This window comes from Haliotis cracherodii, unplaced genomic scaffold, assembly GCF_022045235.1.
Source record: "Haliotis cracherodii isolate W230 unplaced genomic scaffold, xgHalCrac1.p SCAF_13, whole genome shotgun sequence".
In the NCBI taxonomy this organism is placed as follows: Eukaryota; Metazoa; Mollusca; class Gastropoda; order Lepetellida; family Haliotidae; genus Haliotis; species Haliotis cracherodii.
The window spans coordinates 5,827,023-5,836,050 of NW_027266268.1; positions in this window are offsets into that span (position 1 = coordinate 5,827,023).

Consider the following 9,028-nt stretch of genomic DNA (forward strand, 5'->3'; position numbering starts at 1 on the left):
TATATATCAAGGTTATATCAGCTATGTTTCTTGTGTTCATGGAAACAAGATATGAGACCAACACAAACTTTGTTATAATGTCAAACAGAATATGCAATCCTAGTCATATAATTTTGATATTATTGGAAATGTATTTTTTTATTGTTGTCAGCACTGACTGGTAAAGGTGGACACTGTGATAATTACCTCCCTTTGTCATCAATATTTATCCTGTAGTCTTTTTACAGCACCTGTACATACCTGTGACAATTAGTACACGAGTACACTGGGTGCACATCAGCATCTGTAGCATGTCATGATACCCCTATGGATCATGTCGTCGATCATGTAGTGGACCTATTATTTAAAGACTTTATCAATCATGGATGTTGATATAAGGGTAACGCTATTTTTCAGGGCATTATCATTTGTAGAAGCCCGAGGTTTTCCATTAACTGCCCGACGTAGGGCTTCTGCAAATGATAATGCCCTGAAAAAGAGAGTTACCGTTATTATAGCTAAAATGGATGGAATTTGTTATCAAATAAAAAGAAACAACAACATCGGTTTTGAAACATTTACTGCAATCGACACGAATGTCACTGACCACATTTTACAAATATGTAAACGTCATAGAACAAACTAGATGAAGTGACTATAATATGTGACGTCATTTTCTCTACCCTATGACGTCACCTAACAACGGGCGTGTTAATGGCCCGTCGTCAAGCAATATGAGGGCATTATCAAGTTACAGTGGCCCGCTCATTTCTGATAACGTGCGGGCGGTTTAATGATAATTCTATCCATTTTAGCTATAATACTTTCTATTTGTATTTTGCTGTACCAGGTAAGATGGTGAATGACATGACCGAGCTTCCATAACATGTTATGTCTTTCTGTATGAATACTTCAAATTCCTTGCATTATAATCAACTGCACATTGTATAACTGTCTATCAACAGCGAATGACCTCATGTCATATCCTTCCAGACGTGCAATTTATGTCGTGCTCAGTAACATGTCTCTACGAGGGAGTTCATCTTTGAACAGTTTTTTGTTTTATTTATTTTTCTATGTAGCATTGGTTGACTGATAAGAGTGTATTACAAAGAGTTACTGATAAACCTGTGATGCCATGTAAAGATATGCTATGTCCAGCTCTGTTGTCTGGGGTGACATACAGTTTTCATGTTAAGGTGTGGTACTATTCCACGGGCACATGGTCCTGTGCACAGCAAACAGGTCACAAATCAAGTTAAGCAATGTCGGTCGCGGAGAGTCCTTGGATAGGTGGCCGCGTTCGTCAGTTTGGCTCCTGAGAGTTTCTCAGGCTTCAGTCCAGCCCCACACTGAAGCACATTGAACAGATAAACAGGTGTGTACCATCAATCTGGGAAAGGGCCTCCCTACCAAAAGAAGCATACAAACTCCTATTGCCGCCATGACCATAACATGAGATGTGCAGCAAAGCAGTGTACATATAAAGGGAAGTAAATGTGTGCTATATTGGATTGCATTGGATTTAAGTAGTAGGTTTTTTTATTTTTTTTAAAATGGAAATTAAAACAAAACCTGCTACAGACTTTATGATGATGCAGGCATTGCCTGAGAACCAAGACTAATATTTTTTTAGCCTGAATGAAAATATCTTCATGGCTCCATCTCCAGTGTATGGTTCTGCAATCCAAGTGATGTACAAAGGTTGGGCAGCAGAGAACACAGTTCCTGGAAGTGTGCAATATTGTCTTCTCTGTTTTTTTAAGATATACACCATGTGTTTCTGCAGATTCACAGGTTCTGTGACTTGTTACTCTGATCTGAGGCATATTTCATATTTATGGTAGATTGCGCTATTCTTTGTCGATAAACAAAAAATAAGAAAAACAACTCTCAAGACGATTTTGTGTAAACTATCATCAACCCTACTAAAAGGAACCTGGGGATGATAGTTTAGGACAAACGGTTTGAACATTTCTACCACAAATTTGAAACCTGACACAGTAACATTGAGTCACAGATGAAAGCTTATCTGTTATGGAATTTAATGTGTTTCATGCTCAATTGTAAATTTTGGTTCCCCACGTTTTCTTTACTGTGGGTTGGCCTTCATTTTCCCCTTTTGTTCATTGCAAGGGAGGTAACTCTAAATGCATTTCCCTGGCCTGTATTGCTGTTGCAACATAAAATGGAAGTTGCCCCCCTGGATTTTTTTATAGAAAACAGTTTTATTTGATTTAAGTTGGGGACAAGTGATACTTGTACAGATATTTGCCCGCCCCCCCCCCCCCCCCCCCCCTACGGCCTTGCTCTGGCTATCAGCCAATGGGAAGTAGGGTCCATACTTGATCACATTACTCTTTCCTTCCTCTCCTTATTTGGGGCAATGGGGTAGCCTAGTGGTTAAAGGGTTCACTTGTCACAGGTTCAATTCTCATCTTAGGTGCAATGAGTGAAGCCCTGGTGAGTTTGCTGGGATATTGCTAAAATTGGTATAAAAGCAATTAGATTAGGTTTATCCGTATGCATTTTTCCGAGGCAAGAGAGTTAACTGACTGGATGTAAAAGTCCAGTTTCCACCCTTGCTGAACTAGGATGGAATTCCTGGGCTCGATCGTAGTGTGGCTATTAGGACTTTTGTCCCTTCTATATCAGTCCTATTGACCAATAAGATTCCACCTCTCATATCATTTGCATTTGCTTCAAATAAAATGTCGTTGCCCAGTGAAGACAATCTTATTGATAGTCAAGATCTATATTGTATATAAAACGGGTCTTACTTCAAAAAGTGCATCAATTCACGTGAGCACGTTGATTAAACAAATGGAAAATATCTTTTGGCCTAAGTTGTCGGTCCACATGCTTTGCAAATCCTGCAATTGACCGAAATCTACACGACAGTTTACGAACCAGATGTCGATTTCATTACGCGATTTTGATTGGACTGTGCATAGACTCATTTTTCAAGCCAAAATGTAGCTCCATAATTCCAACCTAGTTCGGCAAGGGACTTTTATAGTCAGGTAACTCAGTTAACTTGCCTCAGGAAGATCAGTGTGAAGCCATCAATATATATTTTTGTTACAAATTATGTCTGTACTGTTGTTGGTATATGTAAATACACATTTACATAATTACTCGTTTTCTCCACTTTTTTGTACAATAATTGATGACAAAGAATTGTTATTTTACATGACCTAAACCAGTAATTTCCCTTGAGATGTGACTTATTCATGTTTTATTACATTTTGAAAGACGGGATTATTTTCCCAATTTCTATGCAACTGTTTCCATTGCCGTTTGAATGTGACTGTTTCCATTATCTGTGCATGTGGCGTTCAAGTGAAGCCTACTGTCACCCTGACACCTAACAGGAAGATTACGTTTTTTCCTATCATCTGTGTTTTATCTTCTGTTATCCGGCAGCCACTCGGGGAAAGACGTGGGTGTTTGTGCATATGACTATGACACATCGGGGTCGATTTGAGGGAGAAATGAGTTGGAAAGGGTTGGGTGGAGGGGAAGTGTGGAGGTCGCGGGTGGCTCAGTCCTCTGTACAGTGAGTGAGTGAGTATGGTTTTACGCCGCTTTTAGCAGTATTCCAGCAATATCACGGCGGGGGGACACCAGAAATGGGCTTCACACATTGTACCCCATGTCGGGAATCGAACCCGGGTCTTCGGCGTGACGAGCGAACGCTTTAACCACTAGGCTACCTGACCGCCCCCCTCTGTACAGAGATACGTCCACTTGCACTTGCACTGGCACCACCAGACCACTACACGTCTCACACCTGCGTTTCTTTATGGTGACACGCTACATTGTATCGAAGCAGCGTATGACACGGACGCCCCTCCATATTTACACCCAACATCCTCCATACTTCAGCGTGATATATACATACGTCCCTCAATATATATCCCGTACACCCTCCGTACTTCAGAGTGATATGTGCACTACGTCCCTCCATATATACCCCGTGCACCCTCCATCCTTCAGGGTGATATGTACACTACATCCCTCCATATATACCCCGTACACCTTCCGTCCTTCAGGGTGATATGTACACTACATCCCTCCATATATACCCCGTACACCTTCCGTCCTTCAGGGTGATATGTACACTACATCCCTCCATATATACCCCGTACACCTTCCGTCCTTCAGGGTGATATGTTCACTACATCCCTCCATATATACCCCGTACACCTTCCGTCCTTCAGGGTGATATGTACACTACATCCCTCCATATATACCCCGTACACCTTCCGTTCTTCAGGGTGATATGTACACTACATCCCTCCATATATACCCCGTACACCTTCCGTCCTTCAGGGTGATATGTACACTACATCCCTCCATATATATCCCGTACACCCTCCGTACTTCAGAGTGATATGTACACTACGTCCCTCCATATATAACCCGTACACCCTCCGTCCTTCAGGGTGATATGTACACTACATCCCTCCATATATACCCCGTACACCTTCCGTCCTTCAGGGTGATATGTACACTACGTCCCTCCATATATACTTACACGCAAAAGAAACAAGTCGAGTATACAGTATACATGTTATTTATTTTCAACAGTAAAGACAAGAAACACTAATAGGGCAAGATTGACAAAATTTGACTCAAGACAGTTTAATGGATTAAAAGGCAGATGACATAATTGGGTTTTTTTTCCAAATGTTAAGGGCTTACACAGTTTCGGGTCAATACCCAAAATGTCTGTCAATACCTGGTGTGAACACCATTAGCATTGATCACTGCCACACATCTTCTGTACATTGAATGGATCAGACGATTTGTGAAGGCCATAGGGATCCTCCTGCACACATCCAGAGCAGCTGTGCGTAGTTCATCGGCAGTTGTAGCGACTGGGCGCACATTGTGCAGACGCCTTTGAACCTCATCCCACAAGTGTTCGATGGGGTTCAGATCAGGGCTGAGGTCTGGCCACGGTAGAACACGGATGTTGTGTTGTTGCAGAAAGGCCATGGTAGCTCTGGCAACATAGGGACGAGCGTTGTCCTGTTGGAAAATGTGTTGTTGATGTGCAAAAAATGGAACAACGTGGGGTCTGATCACTTGGTCGATATACCGCTGAGCAGTGACGCCGTGTCCCCGACCTTAACCAACATTCAGAAAGCACATGGGTCCAAGTCTCGCATTAAGTCCAATCCCTGCCCATATCATGACGCTAGGTCCACCCCATGGATCCCTTTCCACAACGTTTCTGTCCGCGAAACGATCACCTCTACGCCGCCAAATTCTGACTCTTCCGTCTGCATGGAAGACACAAAAGCGACTTTCATCAGAGAAGATGACACGCCTCCACTCACGATGACGCCAATTGCGATGACCCTGTGCCCACTGAAGTCGATGCCGTGGTTGGAGAACAGGACGACGTGCTGGTCGGCGACATCTGAGGTTGTTGGAACGGAGACGTCGGATCACAGTGTCCCGGCTAATGAGTCGATTATGTGTTCCTCTGGTCTGTCGAGCACTTTCGCTTGCAGTTAGGAGCGGATGTCGCTGGTGTTGACGGGTAATCTGCCGATCTTGTCGAGGTGTGGTGACCCTAGGACGACCGCTCCGAGGAAGGCCATCTGTGGTCTGTGTAGCATTGTATCGATGCAGGAGACGGTAAATTGTGGTTATGTTAACGTTGAAATGACGGGAAACATCTTGGACACTGTCAGACTCTCCAGCTTCCAAACGTCCGATAGCCTGGTTTCTCTGAATTTGAGTTAGCCGTGGCATTGTTGACCAAGGAGTGGTAGGTCCAAGAATCGGCCACAGTTTTATACCAACTACAGTTCGTGACAGTTCGTGCATTTTCGATTTCGCGAGAAATGGGTGCATGATACCCATATAGTCATTGAAATGGTGCGTTTTGGCGATTCGTTTTTTATGTTGCGTTTTTACTTGGGGCTTCCAAAATGCAACCAAAAATATTGATTACACCATTATGCTTCACTACATGCTAAAACTCGTATCAATTTATGGTTCCGTGTCTGTTACCTATTTGCTTTAAACCACTTGCGTTTCTTTTGCGTGTGAGTATATAACCCGTACACCCTCCGTCCTTCAGGGTGATATGTACACTACGTCCCTCTATATATAACCCGTACACCCCATTCCCTCAGCGCACTGTACACTACGCCATCCACGTGTATACCCTTTACACCATTTTGCATCGATGCTTGCAGCTTATCAAACGTACTTCCTGTGTTTTTTTTATTCGACAAAACACTGAAGTGAGAATATAATACCACTCAGGGTTCGCCCCTTATGGTTTATTCTGCCAGCAATGTTTTATTGTGCAATAAACAACTCTCACTATTCGTTTTATTTTAAGCCTCACCCTGACTATTATTAGCCCAAGGTGGGTGTTTCGGTTTCGAACAGTGACTGACAATGTAAACACAACCAAAGACCTACCCGTTTGTTGAAAAGTCTTGGAATCGTTTGATGGATATTTATTACCATTAAAACTTACGTCCATGTTGAGAAACGCCCACGTGGGTGGGTGTTTACATGTCGTCACCCGTTTACGCTTTAACCAATGAAATGTGTGTGTGTGTTAGCATGACGTCATACTGACCTGGCAGATCACTCGTATAAGCTCCGCCCACTCAGTGCGGTAGTTCCTAGTTCCCTTTAAGTGCAAACACTTGATCATGATTACCCGTGATTACACTGAAATAACATGTGCATCCAGGTCGTTCCAAGCATAAAACACCATCAGTTAAAAATCCATCACACATTCATGTTCGGTTCGGTTTGTTGTTTAACGCCGCACTCAGCAATATTCCAGCTATATGACGGCGGTCTGTAAATAATCGAGTCTGGACCAGACACTCCAGTGATTAATATCATAAGCATCGATCCACGCAATTGGGATCGATGACATGCATCAACCAAGTCAGCCACCCTGACCACCCGATCCCGTTAGTCGCCTTTTACGACAAGCATCGTCACCTTTTACGGCAAGCATGGGTTACTGAAGACCTATTCTAACCCGGAATCTTCACGGGTCCACACATTCATGCCACCCCTTTATTCAAAATTGGAGTTGCGTTTAATGGTAATTCTTGAACTCGGAGTTGCACAATGCGGTGGTGCAAGGCATTTGGATGTTCATCGTAACACCATGCAGTCACTTAGTTGGTACCAATCAACTGGCTTAACACAAGGGAACGACCTTGTTATGAATGTCCCGTAAAAAGAAACATCCGTCTGGTTCACATGTGAAATCGGTGTCAGACTGCACATTTGACAGCCCGCAGCATCCCTGGCTTACGTCCTATTAGTGCAAGGATTGAGAGGAACCGATACTAGGAGCACAACCGACCATGGTGTCCAACTGGAGGCCTTACGTGGAGTTTGCCTGCCAGGTCATCGAACTCCAGACCTGGCATGGTCCCGACATCTGAGGTTCAGGTAACAGAACTGGGGTTAGTTATCTTCACAGGTGTGTCCAGGTATCATCCTGACAGCGTGTTTATCGACGTCGGATTGAACGCAATCTCATTAAAATCAGACCTTAGTTCTCGCTACCGCTAAACAAAGATTAGAGGACATTCCATTATGGGTCACGTCAGACCGACCTTGCGCGAACTTTGATCGACCAATAAAATGACCAATCAGAAGGCACCCTTCTCGTGCTTTACGGCACTAATTTCAAATTGGCGACTACGCTTCGACACATATTTTGACAAATTCTCGATTACAAATTTGAAACCTAAGCAAAAGAACATTCTGGAATGGCTAATAGATGGTCTAGATTGTATGGATTCAGTCGTTAAACCTGTAACTGTCGTTCGGAATACCCCGTGTTAAAGTTTTCGAGGTTGTATGATTAGAAATCACATTCCGACTGTCACTTTAATGATCTGGTAAGCGACGCTCTCATTGGTCGGATGAAAGGTCGTTCTGACGTGACCCCTAATGGGATGTCTTCAAATCTTTGTTTTGCGGTAGCGAGAACTAAGGTCTGATTTTAATGAGATTGGATTGAACGTTACGCTGACGCGTGTTTCTCAACGATCTGCACCTGCACAGGATCCCTCTAGTGGTCATCAGTGGCAATTGGACAGATATACTTGGCCTGCTGTTTCGCCAGATCCGTCGCTCATCGAACATGTGTGGGATAAAATGAAGTCGTTAACGCCGACTTCCAAACTAACCGATGCGACGGTGTTGATCCAGATGCGACGGACCTGGGTCTAGATCTAGAATGACGTCTCACAGGCCTTCCTCAACCATCTCGTTACGTCAACGAGGCGCCCTGATCAAGCTTGTGTCGGTGCTAATGCTGGCCATACCCGATACTGACCTTTGAACTGAAAATAGTTACTGAACCCACGCCACGCCACGCCACGCCACGCTACGCCACATGACGTTTACAGGATAATACAACTGAAACTATTATCAAAGCACCTTTCACATCAACACGCTCGCTTTTTTCCCACTGCGGGGCACGGGTGGCCCAGTCGCCTTCGTGTGCCGCAATTCATTGTGCAGAGTTGCCTCCCTTGGGCACACCAGAAACCTATGATAATTAGTTGGGATCCTGGTTAGACCGATTAGGTTTCTAGGTTTGTCGGCACCATACCGTGCTCGTGGGTTTCTGAGACCTGTATCACTCGGGGCTTTCCTCCTCCATGAAGCTGACACGCCGTGATATGACTGGAATACTGTTTAACAGTACTTAAAGCACCGTTGAACCCAACTCACTCACTTACCACTGTTGAGTCTCCCCTCTCACGCACGCACATACCCGTCGATAGAAAAAAAGAGGCCTAGTTATAAAAATTGAGAATTTAAGGCGAAAAAAAATAATAGCCTTGGTTCTCAGGCACTGCCCACATCATCATAAAATTCATTTCACGTTTCGTTTTTATTTCCATTTTCAATTTTTTGTGTGCATTGTGTTTAAGTATTTCGATTTTAAAAAAAATTGAAAATTGAAATAAAAACAAAACGTGCGGCAGACTTGATGATGCTGCGGGTGGTGCTTATGAACCAAGACTATTAT